Genomic DNA, 15,750 nt, shown 5'->3' with positions numbered 1-15,750 from the left:
TGGGGGGCTTATATTTCCGGTAATTGCGAGGTGTGAGGGGTTTATATTTCCTGTGATTGCGCGGTGTGAGGGGTTTATATTTCCGGTGATTGCGCGGTGTGAGGGGTTTATATTTCCGGTGATTGCGCGGTGTGAGGGGTTTTATATTCCGGTGATTGCGCGGTGTGAGGGGTTTATTTTTCCGGTGATTGCGCGGTGTGAGGGGTTTTATATTTCCGGTGATTGCGCGGTGTGAGGTGTTTTTTATTTCCGGTGATTGCGCGGTGTGAGGGGTTTTATATTTCCGGTGATTTCACGGTGTGAGGGGGTTTATATTTTTGGTGATTGCGCGGTGTCAGGGGTTTTATATTTCCGGTGATTGCGCGGTGTGAGGGGTTTTATATTTCCGGTGTGAGGGGGTTTATATTTCCGGTGATTGCGCGGTGTGAGGGGTTTATATTCCCGGTGATTGCGCGGTGTGAGGGGTTTATATTTCCGGTGATTGCGCGGTGTGAGGGGATTTATATTTCCGGTGATTGCGCGGTGTGAGGGGTTTTATATTTCCGGTGTGAGGGGGTTCATATTTCCGGTGATTGCGCGGTGTGAGGGGTTTATATTCCGGTGATTGCGCGGTGTGGGGGGGGGTTATATTTCCGGTGATTGCGCGGTGTGGGGGGGGGGTTATATTTCCGAAGATTGCGCGGTGTGAGGGGTTTATATTTCCGTGATTGCGCGGTGTGAGAGGTTTTATATTTCCCGTGATTGCGCGGTGTGAGGGGTTTTATATTTCCGGTGATTGCGCGGTGTGGGGGGGTTTTATATTTCCGGTGATTGCGCGGTGTGAGAGGTTTTATATTTCCGGTGATTGCGCGGTGTGAGGGGTTTATATTTCCGGTGATTGCGCGGTGTGAGGGGTTTATATTTCCGGTGATTGCGCGGTGTGAGGGATTTATATTTCCGGTGATTGCGCGGTGTGGGGGGGTTATATTTCCGGTGATTGCGCGGTGTGAGGGGTTTTATATTTCCGGTGATTGCGCGGTGTGAGGGGTTTTATATTTCCGGTGATTGCGCGGTATGAGGGGATTATATTTCCGGTGATTGCGCGGTGTGAGAGGTTTATATTTCCGGTGATTGCGCGGTGTGAGGGGTTTATATTTCCAGTGATTGCGCGGTGTGAGGGGTTTTATATTTCCGGTGATTGCGCGGTGTGGGGGGGTTTTATATTTCCGGTGATTGCGCGGTGTGAGGGGTTTTATATTTCCGGTGATTGCGTGGTGTGAGGGGTTTATATTTCCGGTGATTGCGAGGTGTGAGGGGTTTATATTTCCGGTGATTGCGCGGTGTGAGGGGGTTTATATTTCCGGTGATTGCGCGGTGTGAGGGGTTTATATTTCCGGTGATTGCGCGGTGTGGGGGGGGGTTTATATTTCCGGTGATTGCGCGGTGTGAGGGGTTTATATTTCCGGTGATTGCGCGGTGTGGGGGGTTTATATTTCCGGTGATTGCGCGGTGTGAGGGGTTTATATTTCCGGTGATTGCGCGGTGTGGGGATTATATTTCCGGTGATTGCGTGGTGTGAGGGGGTTTATATTTCCGGTGATTGCGCGATGTGTGGGGTTTTATATTTCCGGTGATTGCGCGGTGTGAGGGTTTTATATTTCCGGTGATTGCGCGGTGTAAGGGGTTTATATTTCCGGTGTGAGGGGGTTTATATTCCGGTGATTGCGCGGTGTGAGGGGTTTGTATTTCCGGTGATTGGGCTGGTGTGAGGGGTTTTATATTTCCGGTGATTGCGCGGTGTGGGGGGTTCATATTTCCGGTGATTGCGCGGTGTGGGGCGGGGGGTTTATATTTCCGCTGATTTCGCGGTGTGAGGGGTTTTATATTTCCGGTGATTGCGCGGTGTGGGGGTTTTATATTTCCGGTGATTGCGCGGTGTGAGGGGTTTATATTTCCGGTGATTGCGCGGTGTGTAATGTTTTATATTTCCGGTGATTGTGCGGTGTGGGGGGCTTATATTTCCGGTAATTGCGAGGTGTGAGGGGTTTATATTTCCTGTGATTGCGCGGTGTGAGGGGTTTTATATTTCCGGTGATTGCGCGGTGTGAGGGGTTTTATTTTTCCGGTGATTGCGCGGTGTGAGGGGTTTTATATTTCCGGTGATTGCGCGGTGTGAGGTGTTTTTTATTTCCGGTGATTGCGCGGTGTGAGGGGTTTATATTTCCGGTGATTGCGCGGTGTGAGGGGGTTTATATTTTTGGTGATTGCGCGGTGTGAGGGGTTTTATATTTCCGGTGATTGCGCGGTGTGAGGGGTTTTATATTTCCGGTGATTGCGCGGTGTCAGGGGTTTTATATTTCCGGTGATTGCGCGGTGTGAGGGGTTTTATATTTCCGGTGTGAGGGGGTTTATATTTCCGGTGATTGCGCGGTGTGAGGGGTTTATATTCCCGGTGATTGCGCGGTGTGAGGGGTTTTATATTTCCGGTGATTGCGCGGTGTGAGGGGTTTTATATTTCCGGTGATTGCGCGGTGTGAGGGGTTTTATATTTCCGGTGTGAGGGGGTTCATATTTCCGGTGATTGCGCGTTGTGAGGGGTTTATATTTCCGGTGATTGCGCGGTGTGGGGGGGGTTATATTTCCGAAGATTGCGCGGTGTGAGGGGTTTATATTTCCCGTGATTGCGCGTGTGAGAGGTTTTATATTTCCCGTGATTGCGCGGTGTGAGGGGTTTATATTTCCGGTGATTGCGCGGTGTGGGGGGTTTTATATTTCCGGTGATTGCGCGGTGTGTGGGGTTTTATATTTCCGGTGATTGCGCGGTGTGAGGGGTTTATATTTCCGGTGATTGCGCGGTGTGAGGGGTTTATATTTCGGTGATTGCGCGGTGTGAGGGGTTTATATTTCCGGTGATTGCGAGGTGTGAGGGGTTTATATTTCCGGTGATTGCGCGGTGTGAGGGGGTTTATATTTCCGGTGATTGCGCGGTGTGAGGGGTTTATATTTCCGGTGATTGCGTGGTGTGGGGGGGTTTATATTTCCGGTGATTGCGCGGTGTGAGGGGTTTATATTTCCGGTGATTGCGCGGTGTGGGGGGTTTATATTTCCGGTGATTGCGCGGTGTGAGGGGTTATATTTCCGGTGATTGCGCGGTGTGGGGGATTATATTTCCGGTGATTGCGTGGTGTGAGGGGGTTTATATTTCCGGTGATTGCGCGGTGTGTGGGGTTTTATATTTCCGGTGATTGCGCGGTGTGAGGGTTTTATATTTCCGGTGATTGCGCGGTGTAAGGGGTTTATATTTCCGGTGTGAGGGGGTTTATATTTCCGGTGATTGCGCGGTGTGAGGGGTTTGTATTTCCGGTGATTGCGCGGTGTGAGGGGGTTTATATTTTTGGTGATTGCGCGGTGTGAGGGGTTTTATATTTCCGGTGATTGCGCGGTGTGAGGGGTTTTATATTTCCGGTGATTGCGCGGTGTCAGGGGTTTTATATTTCCGGTGATTGCGCGGTGTGAGGGGTTTTATATTTCCGGTGTGAGGGGGTTATATTTCCGGTGATTGCGCGGTGTGAGGGGGTTTATATTCCCGGTGATTGCGCGGTGTGAGGGGTTTTATATTTCCGGTGATTGCGCGGTGTGAGGGGTTTTATATTTCCGGTGATTGCGCGGTGTGAGGGGTTTTTATATTTCCGGTGTGAGGGGGTTCATATTTCCGGTGATTGCGCGGTGTGAGGGGTTTATATTTCCGGTGATTGCGCGGTGTGGGGGGGGTTATATTTCCGGTGATTGCGCGGTGTGGGGGGGGTTATATTTCCGAAGATTGCGCGGTGTGAGGGGTTTATATTTCCCGTGATTGCGCGGTGTGAGAGGTTTTATATTTCCCGTGATTGCGCGGTGTGAGGGGTTTTATATTTCCGGTGATTGCGCGGTGTGTGGGGTTTTATATTTCCGGTGATTGCGCGGTGTGAGGGGTTTATATTTCCGGTGATTGCGCGGTGTGAGGGGTTTATATTTCCGGTGATTGCGCGGTGTGAGGGGTTTATATTTACGGTGATTGCGCGGTGTGGGGGGGTTATATTTCCGGTGATTGCGCGGTGTGAGGGGTTTTATATTTTCGGTGATTGCGCGGTGTGAGGGGTTTTATATTTCCGGTGATTGCGCGGTGTGAGGGGTTTTATATTTCCGGTGATTGCGCGGTATGAGGGGATTATATTTCCGGTGATTGCGCGGTGTGAGAGGTTTATATTTCCGGTGATTGTGCGGTGTGAGGGGTTTATATTTCCAGTGATTGCGCGGTGTGAGGGGTTTATATTTCCAGTGATTGCGCGGTGTGAGGGGTTTTATATTTCCGGTGATTGCGCGGTGTGGGGGGGTTTTATATTTCCGGTGATTGCGCGGTGTGAGGGGTTTTATATTTCCGGTGATTGCGCGGTGTGAGGGGTTTATATTTCCCGGTGATTGCGAGGTGTGAGGGGTTTATATTTCCGGTGATTGCGAGGTGTGAGGGGTTTATATTTCCGGTGATTGCGCGGTGTGAGGGGGTTTATATTTCCGGTGATTGCGCGGTGTGGAGGGGTTTATATTTCCGGTGATTGCGCGGTGTGGGGGGTTTTATATTTCCGGTGATTGCGCGGTGTGAGGGGTTTATATTTCCGGTGATTGCGCGGTGTGGGGGGTTTATATTTCCGGTGATTGCGCGGTGTGAGGGGTTTATATTTCCGGTGATTGCGCGGTGTGAGGGGGTTTATATTTCCGGTGATTGCGCGGTGTGAGGGGTTTATATTTACGGTGATTGCGCGGTGTGGGGGGTTTATATTTACGGTGATTGCGCGGTGTGTGGGATTATATTTCCGGTGATTGCGTGGTGTGAGGGGGTTTATATTTCCGGTGATTGCGCGGTGTGTGGGGTTTTATATTTCCGGTGATTGCGCGGTGTGAGGGTTTTATATTTCCGGTGATTGCGCGGTGTGAGGGGTTTATATTTCCGGTGTGAGGGGGTTTATATTTCCGGTGATTGCGCGGTGTGAGGGGTTTGTATTTCCGGCGATTGCGCGGTGTGAGGGGTTTTATATTTCCGGTGATTGCGCGGTGTGGGGGGTTCATATTTCCGGTGATTGCGCGGTGTGAGGGGTTTTATATTTCCGGTGATTGCGCGGTGTGGGGGGTTTTATATTTCCGGTGATTGCGCGGTGTGAGGGGTTTATATTTCCGGTGATTGCGCGGTGTGTAATGTTTTATATTTCCGGTGATTGTGCGGTGTGGGGGGCTTATATTTCCGGTAATTGCGAGGTGTGAGGGGTTATAATTCCTGTGATTGCGCGGTTTAAGGGGTTTATTTTTCCGGTGATTGCGCGGTGTGAGGGGTTTTATATTTCCGGTGATTGCGCGGTGTGAGGTGTTTTTTATTTCCGGTGATTGCGCGGTGTGAGGGGTTTTATATTTCCGGTGATTGCACGGTGTGAGGGGGTTTATATTTTTGGTGATTGCGCGGTGTCAGGGGTTTTATATTTCCGGTGATTGCGCGGTGTGAGGGGTTTTATATTTCCGGTGTGAGGGGGTTTATATTTCCGGTGATTGCGCGGTGTGAGGGGTTTATATTCCCGGTGATTGCGCGGTGTGAGGGGTTTTATATTTCCGGTGATTGCGCGGTGTGAGGGGTTTTATATTTCCGGTGATTGCGCGGTGTGAGGGGTTTTATATTTCCGGTGTGAGGGGGTTCATATTTCCGGTGATTGCGCGGTGTGAGGGGTTTATATTTCCGGTGATTGCGCAGTGTGGGGGGGGGTTATATTTCCGGTGATTGCGCGGTGTGGGGGGGGTTATATTTCCGAAGATTGCGCGGTGTGAGGGGTTTATATTTTCCGTGATTGCGCGGTGTGAGAGGTTTTATATTTCCCGTGATTGCGCGGTGTGAGGGGTTTTATATTTCCGGTGATTGCGCGGTGTGGGGGGTTTTATATTTCCGGTGATTGCGCGGTGTGAGAGGTTTTATATTTCCGGTGATTGCGCGGTGTGAGGGGTTTATATTTCCGGTGATTGCGCGGTGTGAGGGGTTTATATTTCCGGTGATTGCGCGGTGTGAGGGGTTTATATTTCCGGTGATTGCGCGGTGTGGGGGGGTTATATTTCCGGTGATTGCACGGTGTGAGGGGTTTTATATTTCCGGTGATTGCGCGGTGTGAGGGGTTTTATATTTCCGGTGATTGCGCGGTATGAGGGGATTATATTTCCGGTGATTGCGCGGTGTGAGAGGTTTATATTTCCGGTGATTGCGCGGTGTGAGGGGTTTATATTTCCAGTGATTGCGCGGTGTGAGGGGTTTTATATTTCCGGTGATTGCGCGGTGTGGGGGGGTTTTATATTTCCGGTGATTGCGCGGTGTGAGGGGTTTTATATTTCCGGTGATTGCGCGGTGTGAGGGGTTTATATTTCCGGTGATTGCGAGGTGTGAGGGGTTTATATTTCCGGTGATTGCGCGGTGTGAGGGGGTTTATATTTCCGGTGATTGCGCGGTGTGAGGGGTTTATATTTCCGGTGATTGCGCGGTGTGGGGGGGGTTTTATATTTCCGGAGATTGCGCGGTGTGAGGGGTTTATATTTCCGGTGATTGCGCGGTGTGGGGGGTTTATATTTCCGGTGATTGCGCGGTGTGAGGGGTTTATATTTCCGGTGATTGCGCGGTGTGGGGGATTATATTTCCGGTGATTGCGTGGTGTGAGGGGGTTTATATTTCCGGTGATTGCGCGGTGTGTGGGGTTTTATATTTCCGGTGATTGCGCGGTGTGAGGGTTTTATATTTCCGGTGATTGCGCGGTGTAAGGGGTTTATATTTCCGGTGTGAGGGGGTTTATATTTCCGGTGATTGCGCGGTGTGAGGGGTTTGTATTTCCGGTGATTGCGCGGTGTGAGGGGTTTTATATTTCCGGTGATTGCGTGGTGTGGGGGGTTCATATTTCCGGTGATTGCGCGGTGTGGGGCGGGGGGTTTATATTTCCGCTGATTTCGCGGTGTGAGGGGTTTTATATTTCCGGTGATTGCGCGGTGTGGGGGGTTTTATATTTCCGGTGATTGCGCGGTGTGAGGGGTTTATATTTCCGGTGATTGCGCGGTGTGTAATGTTTTATATTTCCGGTGATTGTGCGGTGTGGGGGGCTTATATTTCCAGTAATTGCGAGGTGTGAGGGGTTTATATTTCCTGTGATTGCGCGGTGTGAGGGGTTTTATATTTCCGGTGATTGCGCGGTGTGAGGGGTTTTATATTTCCGCTGATTAAGCGGTGTTAGGGGTTTTATATTTCTGGTGTGAGGGGGTTTATATTTCCGGTGATTGCGCGGTGTGAGGGGTTTATATTTCCGGTGATTGCGCGGTGTGAGGGGTTTTATATTTCCGGTGATTGCGCAGTGTGAGGGGGTTTATATTTCGGGTGATTGCGCGGTGTGAGGGGTTTTAGATTTCTGGTGATTGCGCGGTTTGAGGGGTTTATATTTCCGGTGATTGCGCGGTGTGAGGGGGTTTATATTTTTGGTGATTGCGCGGTGTGAGGGGTTTTATATTTCCGGTGATTGCGCGGTGTCAGGGGTTTTATATTTCCGGTGATTGCGCGGTGTGAGGGGTTTTATATTTCCGGTGTGAGGGGGTTTATATTTCCGGTGATTGCGTAGTGTGAGGGGTTTTATATTTCCGGTGATTGAGCGGTGTCAGGGGTTTTATATTTCCGGTGATTGCGCGGTGTGAGGGGTTTTATATTTCCGGTGTGAGGGGGTTTATATTTCCGGTGATTGCGCGGTGTGAGGGGTTTTATATTTCCGGTGATTGCGCGGTGCGAGGGGTTTTATATTTCCGGTGATTGCGCGGTGTGAGGGGTTTTATATTTCCGGTGTGAGGGGGTTCATATTTCCGGTGATTGCGCGGTGTGAGGGGTTTATATTTCCGGTGATTGCGCGGTGTGGGGGGGGTTATATTTCCGGTGATTGCGCGGTGTGGGGGGGGTTATATTTCCGAAGATTGCGCGGTGTGAGGGGTTTATATTTCCCGTGATTGCGCGGTGTGAGAGGTTTTATATTTCCCGTGATTGCGCGGTGTGAGGGGTTTTATATTTCCGGTGATTGTGCGGTGTGGGGGGTTTTATATTTCCGGTGATTGCGCGGTGTGAGAGATTTTATATTTCCGGTGATTGCGCGGTATGAGGGGATTATATTTCCGGTGATTGCGCGGTGTGAGAGGTTTATATTTCCGGTGATTGCGCGGTGTGAGAGGTTTATATTTCCGGTGATTGCGCGGTGTGAGGGGTTTTATATTTCCGGTGATTGCGCGGTGTGGGGGGGTTTTATATTTCCGGTGATTGCGCGGTGTGAGGGGTTTTATATTTCCGGTGATTGCGCGGTGTGAGGGGTTTATATTTCCGGTGATTGCGAGGTGTGAGGGGTTTATATTTCCGGTGATTGCGCGGTGTGAGGGGGTTTATATTTCTGGTGATTGCGCGGTGTGAGGGGTTTTATATTTCCGGTGATTGCGCGGTGTGAGGGGTTTATATTTCTGGTGATTACGCGGTGTGGGGGGGGTTTATATTTCCGGTGATTGCGCGGTGTGAGGGGTTTATATTTCCGGTGATTGCGCGGTGTGAGGGGTTTATATTTCCGGTGATTGCGCGGTGTGAGGGGTTTATATTTCCGGTGATTGCGCGGTGTGAGGGGTTTTATATTTCCGGTGATTGCGCGGTGTGAGGGGTTTTATATTTCCGGTGATTGCGCGGTGTGAGGGGTTTTATATATCCGGTGTGAGGGGGTTCATATTTCCGGTGATTGCGCGGTGTGAGGGGTTAATATTTCCGGTGATTGCGCGGTGTGGGGGGGGGGGTTATATTTCCGGTGATTGCGCGGTGTGGGGGGGGGTTATATTTCCGGTGACTGCGCGGTGTGAGGGGTTTATATTTCCGGTGATTGCGCGGTGTGGGGGGTTTTATATTTCCGGTGATTGCGCGGTATGAGAGGTTTTATATTTCCGGTGATTGCGCGGTGTGAAGGGTTTTATATTTCCGGTGATTGCGCGGTGTGAGGGGTCTTATATTTCCGGTGTGAGGGGGTTCATATTTCCGGTGATTGCGCGGTGTGAGGGGTTTATATTTCCGGTGATTGCGCGGTGTGTGGGGGGGGGTTATATTTCCGGTGATTGCGCGGTGTGGGGGGGGGTTATATTTCCGAAGATTGCGCGGTGTGAGGGGTTTATATTTCCCGTGATTGCGCGGTGTGAGAGGTTTTATATTTCCCGTGATTGCGCGGTGTGAGGGGTTTTATATTTCCGGTGATTGCGCGGTGTGGGGGGTTTTATATTTCCGGTGATTGCGCGGTGTGAGAGATTTTATATTTCCGGTGATTGCGCGGTATGAGGGGATTATATTTCCGGTGATTGCGCGGTGTGAGAGGTTTATATTTCCGGTGATTGCGCGGTGTGAGAGGTTTATATTTCCGGTGATTGCGCGGTGTGAGGGGTTTTATATTTCCGGTGATTGCGCGGTGTGGGGGGGGTTTTATATTTCCGGTGATTGCGCGGTGTGAGGGGTTTTATATTTCCGGTGATTGCGCGGTGTGAGGGGTTTATATTTCCGGTGATTGCGAGGTGTGAGGGGTTTATATTTCCGGTGATTGCGCGGTGTGAGGGGGTTTATATTTCCGGTGATTGCGCGGTGTGAGGGGTTTTATATTTCCGGTGATTGCGCGGTGTGAGGGGTTTATATTTCTGGTGATTGCGCGGTGTGGGGGGGGGTTTATATTTCCGGTGATTGCGCGGTGTGAGGGGTTTATATTTCCGGTGATTGCGCGGTGTGAGGGGTTTATATTTCCGGTGATTGCGCGGTGTGAGGGGTTTATATTTCCGGTGATTGCGCGGTGTGAGGGGTTTTATATTTCCGGTGATTGCGCGGTGTGAGGGGTTTTATATATCCGGTGTGAGGGGGTTCATATTTCCGGTGATTGCGCGGTGTGAGGGGTTTATATTTCCGGTGATTGCGCGGTGTGGGGGGGGGGGGTTATATTTCCGGTGATTGCGCGGTGCGGGGGGGGTTATATTTCCGGTGACTGCGCGGTGTGAGGGGTTTATATTTCCGGTGATTGCGCGGTGTGGGGGGTTTTATATTTCCGGTGATTGCGCGGTATGAGAGGTTTTATATTTCCGGTGATTGCGCGGTGTGAAGGGTTTTATATTTCCGGTGATTGCGCGGTGTGAGGGGTTTTATATCTCCGGTGATTGCGCGGTGTGAGGGGTTTTATATTTCCGGTGATTGCGCGGTGTGAGGGGTTTTAAATCTCAGGTGATTGCGCGGTGCGAGGGGGTTTATATTTCCGGTGATTGCGCGGTGTGAGGGGTTTATATTTCCGGTGATTGCGCGGTGTGGGGGGGTTTATATTTCCGGTGATTGCGCGGTGTGGGGGGATTATATTTCCGGTGATTGCGCGGTGTGGGTGGTTTATATTTCCGGTGATTGTGCGGTGTGAGGGGGTTTATATTTCCGGTGATTGCGCGGTGTGAGGGGTTTTATATTTCCGGTGATTGCGCGGTGTGAGGGGGTTCATATTTCCGGTGATTGCGCGGTGTGAGGGGTTTATATTTCCGGTGATTGCGCGGTGTGAGGGGTTTTATATTTCCGGTGATTGCGCGGTGTGAGGGGGTTCATATTTCCGGTGATTGCGCGGTGTGAGGGGGGTTTATATTTCCGGCGATTGCGCGGTGTGGGGGGTTTTATATTTCCGGCGATTGCGCGGTGTGGGGGGGTTTTATATTTCAGGTGATTGCGCGATGTGGGGGGTTTATATTTCCGGCGATTGCGCGGTGTGAGGGGTTTTATATTTCCGGTGATTGCGCGGTGTGAGGGGGTTTATATTTCCAGTGATTGTGTGGTGTGAGGGGTTTTATATTTCCGGTGATTGCGCGGTGTGAGGGGGTTCATATTTCCGGTGATTGCGCGGTGTGAGGGGGGTTTATATTTCCGGCGATTGCGCGGTGTGGGGGGTTTTATATTTCCGGCGATTGCGCGGTGTGGGGGGGTTTTATATTTCAGGTGATTGCGCGATGTGGGGATTTTATATTTCCGGCGATTGTGCGGTGTGAGGGGTTTTATATTTCCGGTGATTGCGCGGTGTGAGGGGGTTTATATTTCCAGTGATTGTGTGGTGTGAGGGGTTTTATATTTCCGGTGATTGCGCGGTGTGGGGGGTTTATATTTCCAGTGATTGCGCAGTGTGAGGGGTTTATATTTCCGGTGATTGCGCAGTGTGGGGGGGGTTTATATTTCCGGTGATTGCGTGGTGTGGGGGGTTTTATATTTCCGGTGATTGCGCGGTGTGAGGGGTTTATATTTCCGGTGATTGCGCGGTGTGAGGGGGTTTATATTTCCGGTGATTGCGCGGTGTGTGGGGTTTTATATTTCCGGTGATTGCGCGGTGTGAGGGGTTTTATATTTCCGGTGATTGCGCGGTGTGGGGGGTTTTATATTTCCGGTGATTGCGCGGTGTGAGGGGTTTTATATTTCCGGTGATTGCGCGGTGTGGGGGTGTATATTTCTGGAGATTACACACCACTTCTCTCAAAGGCTATCATGGTGCACAGCAAGACGGCAATGGAGGATGGAATGGAGGTCTAGTAGTCTCTTATAAATGGTGGATCCTGTGTTATCTATATATAGGGGTTATCTGTCAGTGTAATCCTGCCTGTGATGATACTGAGATGACTGCAGAGAAGTGATCTCTAAAGAACAGGAAGGATCAGTCTCTTATAAATGGTGGATCCTGTGTTATCTATATATAGGGGTTACCTGTCAGTGTAATCCTGCCTGAGATGATAATGAGGCGAGTGCTGAGAAGCGATTTCTACAATAGGGTTGTCACAATACCAGAATTTGGACTTCGATACCGATACTTCGTGTAGAATTGAAATTTGAAATACCAAAACGATACTTTGCTAACAATAATAATAACTAAAAAAAACGCACAAAAATAAAAAGTCCTTCCACTTTCTGATTTGAGCCTCATGGTCTTATGAATTTTGAACCTCCATTAATAGTAATTAATCCCATTATGTAGCTCACAGTCATAATGGGCAACATTGAGTTAATGTGCGAGAGAAGGTGTATGGGCAGCACAGTAGAACAAAAACCTCCAGGGCATAAGGGTGCCGGCCTCCAGGGATCCGACTTGTAAATCCCCAATGGTATACAAATGTAAGGAGAAAGAGGCAGCCTAGAGTGCTGCCTCTTTCTCCTTACATGAGTTAATGTGTGAGGTACATGATGGGATTAATTACTACTAATATGAGGCACGTCGAGGTTCAAAATTCATAAGACTCTGTGCCTCACATTAAAAATTTCCCCCTTCATTTTCCGCACATAACGGCAACATTGGGGTTAAAAATGTTTTCCTCTTTATGTAATCCTGCCTGTGATGACTGCTGAGAAGTGATCTCTACAGAACTGCAAGTGTCAGTCTATTGTGAATGGTGTATCCTGTGCAGGGCCGATCTTAGGGGTGCGCGAGCACACAGGGCGCTGCCCCCTCCAAGCATGTAGGGGGCGCCACTGGGCTCTGCCTCTACTCTGTGCTCTTCTCTTAGTTACACACATGGAGTAAATAGAGCCGAGGAGCAAGAGAAAAGGAGGAAGCTCCGCCCACAGCCTGTCCTGCAAGAAACCTGTGATCCTGTCAGCAAGGAGAGATGGTGAGAATCTATGTGTCTCTGTGTGTGTGTATATGTTACAGTGTGTGTGTGTGTGTGTGTGTGTGTGTGTGTATACAGTATGTGTATATGTTACAGTGTGTGTGCATGTGTGTGTGTGTCTCTGTGTGTGTGTATACAGTATGTGTATATGTTACAGTGTGTGTGTGTGTGTGTGTGTGTGTGTGTGTGTGTATGTATGTGTGTGTGTGTGTGTATACAGTATGTGTATATGTTACAGTGTGTGTGCATGTGTGTGCGTGCGCCTGTATGTGTTTATGTCTCTTTGTAAAAGTGTGTGTTTAATATTAAAGTAGAACAGATAAAATGAAGATATCTGTGCTGCCACCTATATACCCTGCAGCCCCCTATATACCCTGCTGCCCCTTATATACTCTGCTGCCCCTTATATACTCTGCTGCCCCTATATACCCTGCTTCCCCTTATATAACCTGCTTACCCTTATATAACCTGCTTCCCCTTGTATACTCAGCTGCCCCTTATATATATGCCTCTGTGTGTACAGATAATGTAGTGGATGTTATCACTGTATTATCTGTTGTGTTACATAGGACTGCATGCGAAATCTGCTACATTATCTGTACTGGGTATATATGGGTCTGTTTGTGAATGTGTCTTTGTGCTTGTATCTTTGTGCCTTTTATGTATTTGTATATGTTCCGGTCTGTGTATGTGTGTGTGTCTGTACGTCTACATATTTACCTGTATGTATATATTCCAGATGTGTGTATGTATAATTGCCTGTATGTCTAAATATCTGTCTCTATGTATGCACAGTATATATGTTCCAGTATGTGCGTGTCTATATATGTGGTTCATATTTGGTTTGTGTAGGGGGCAGCAACAGGGAGTCCCGCACAGGGCGCCATCCAACCTAAGGCCAGTCCTGATCATGTGATATCTATATATAGGTGTTACCTGTCAGTGTAATCCTGCATGTAATGTTAATGAGATGTATGCTGAGAATTGATCTCTACAGAACAGGAAGGATCAGTCTACTATAAGACTCAGTGGCCAGAGGGAAAAATGCAAGATTTTAGGATTATTTTTAAATAAAGATGACTTTAAAAAAAAAGAAATCGTAAAAATATTTTTAACATAAAAACTTTAAACAATAGGTCATTTTCTGATGACACACGCCCTATAAGTGGTTAAACGGAGTTTCCTCAGATCCCGGCTGTTAATCGCAGCTGGTGCCTCCAAAATCTGACACTAAGCCTAGTGCATGACCGGATCCATAGAACACCTTGTAGAGAACTTCTATGTGCAGTCACAGCTCCCTCAGCTCCTGCACTATGTATAACACATTGTCTGACGTGTTACTGTAATGTACAACTAAGGAGGAACCCCACCTTAACAAACCTCCCAATTCACTTTCTAAATTCATTATCACTTACCTCTGGTAACACCTCCTGGAATTTCCTCCTCCACTTCACTCTTACACCGTTGATCGCCCCTCACCCGCTCTTCTTCTTCATCCTCCACTTTAATATCAGTCAGATCTTCCCCCTGATTTCACATATGTAACAATTCAGTACAATACAGCAGAGTGCGAAGAATCTAACAGATCAACATAAGAAACCACCAAAATCTATGTCCACATCTATGACCGCTGGACCAAAAAGCTCCGCACCCCCTATATAGATCTGGTATACGGCTCAGCTTCATCTACCTGATGATTCTCTGGGACATTGTGATTTTCCTCTGGACAGTCCTGGGAATACAGAGGACTGGGACATCTCTCTGGTGGATTTCTACTACTGGATCCATCTGTAGGAAACACACAGTGACTGAATACATGACTACTGTATATCTGTCTATATATCAGACACTTCTCTCTACACTTCTATGTTTACTGATCAGAGCCGGAATTACAATGTTGAGGTCCTCACTACCGGTGTCGAGGTCCCTGCACCTTGTAAGCCGCAGGCCTAAAGGAGACTGTGGACTACCAGAGCGAACGGCGGGACACCAACAGCTCCCTGCTCCGCCATAGTATTTACCTGTATCTGCCTTCTGTGGACGCGGATACACATGAAAGTGGCGGGACACAGGGGCCTCTATTTTGAGAGTGCCCTGCAACCCAAAAAATTGTCAGTGTGTCAAATGCTTATTAGCCTCTTACAGGCTGTGTACACCTTTATAGACAATATTTTCTACACGCTTTTATTAACCCCTCCATACGGCAATATTCTTTCAAACCGCTGATGCCCCGGGCAGTTGTCATATAAATAAACATTGGCAGAATGGAAAGGGGTTTAATGTGTGCAGCGCTGCACTTTCCTGTCCGCCGGCTCTCTCCACAAGTGCCGGCACATCCCCCCCTTAGTTTAATCAAACTTACATGCCAAACCCCTGCAGATCAGCACCTCAGCACCTGTAGATAGCGCCACTGAAGCTCCCACTAGGAGCAGAATGCTTTGCCAGAGCGTTGCCGTCAACTTGGCTGGGAATTGTGATCCTAGAGGGAGCCCCTGACGTCTCTGTCCATATATGGACAGTCACGACAGGGACTCCTCTGGGAGTGGAATCCACGGCCTATTTTTGACCTGTTTAAGACAGAACCATTTCTCAAATCTGACGTGTCACTTTAAAGAGGCTCTGTCACCAGATTCTGAAACCCCTATCTCGTATTGCAGCAGATCGGCGCTGCAATGTAGATTACAGTAACGTTTTGTTTTTTTCAAAAACGAGCATTTTTGGCGAAGTTATGACCATTTTTATATTTATGCAAATGAGCCTTTCTTAAGTACAACTGGGCGTGTTTAAAGTTAAGTCTAAGTGGGCGTGTATTATGTGCGTACATCTGGGTGTGTTTACTTGTTTTAATAGCTGGGCGTTGTGAATGGAAGTGGATGATGCTGACGAATCAGCATCATCCACTTCTCTTCGTTAACACCCAGCTTCTGGCAGTTCACAGACACACAGCGTGTCCTCGCTCATCCGACGCGATGAAGTTCCTGTGGGAGGAAGTGAGTGACGTCACAGCGTGATCTCGCGAGATCACGCTGTGTGTCTGTGCACACATAGAGGTGGGACCCCCATATA

The 15,750-nt window shown here is 49.0% G+C and overlaps 1 protein-coding gene across 3 annotated transcripts in view; it reads right to left on the bottom strand.

The window, feature by feature from the left end:
- LOC142714054 (oocyte zinc finger protein XlCOF8.4-like) overlaps positions 1 to 14,467 on the bottom strand; it is a 99,253-nt gene extending 84,786 nt beyond the window's left edge. For all 3 annotated transcript variants that reach the window (XM_075848629.1, XM_075848631.1, XM_075848630.1), the window contains exons 1-2: positions 14,375 to 14,467; positions 14,100 to 14,211 (exon numbers count right to left, since the gene is read on the bottom strand). The gene's annotated coding sequence lies outside the window, so the exon portion shown is untranslated. The remainder of the gene's footprint in view (positions 1 to 14,099; positions 14,212 to 14,374) is intronic.
- Positions 14,468 to 15,750: the final 1,283 nt, after the last annotated feature.

This window comes from Rhinoderma darwinii, unplaced genomic scaffold (assembly GCF_050947455.1).
Source record: "Rhinoderma darwinii isolate aRhiDar2 unplaced genomic scaffold, aRhiDar2.hap1 Scaffold_439, whole genome shotgun sequence".
Taxonomy (NCBI): domain Eukaryota; kingdom Metazoa; phylum Chordata; class Amphibia; order Anura; family Rhinodermatidae; genus Rhinoderma; species Rhinoderma darwinii.
This window is presented reverse-complemented; position numbering and strand designations above follow the sequence as displayed.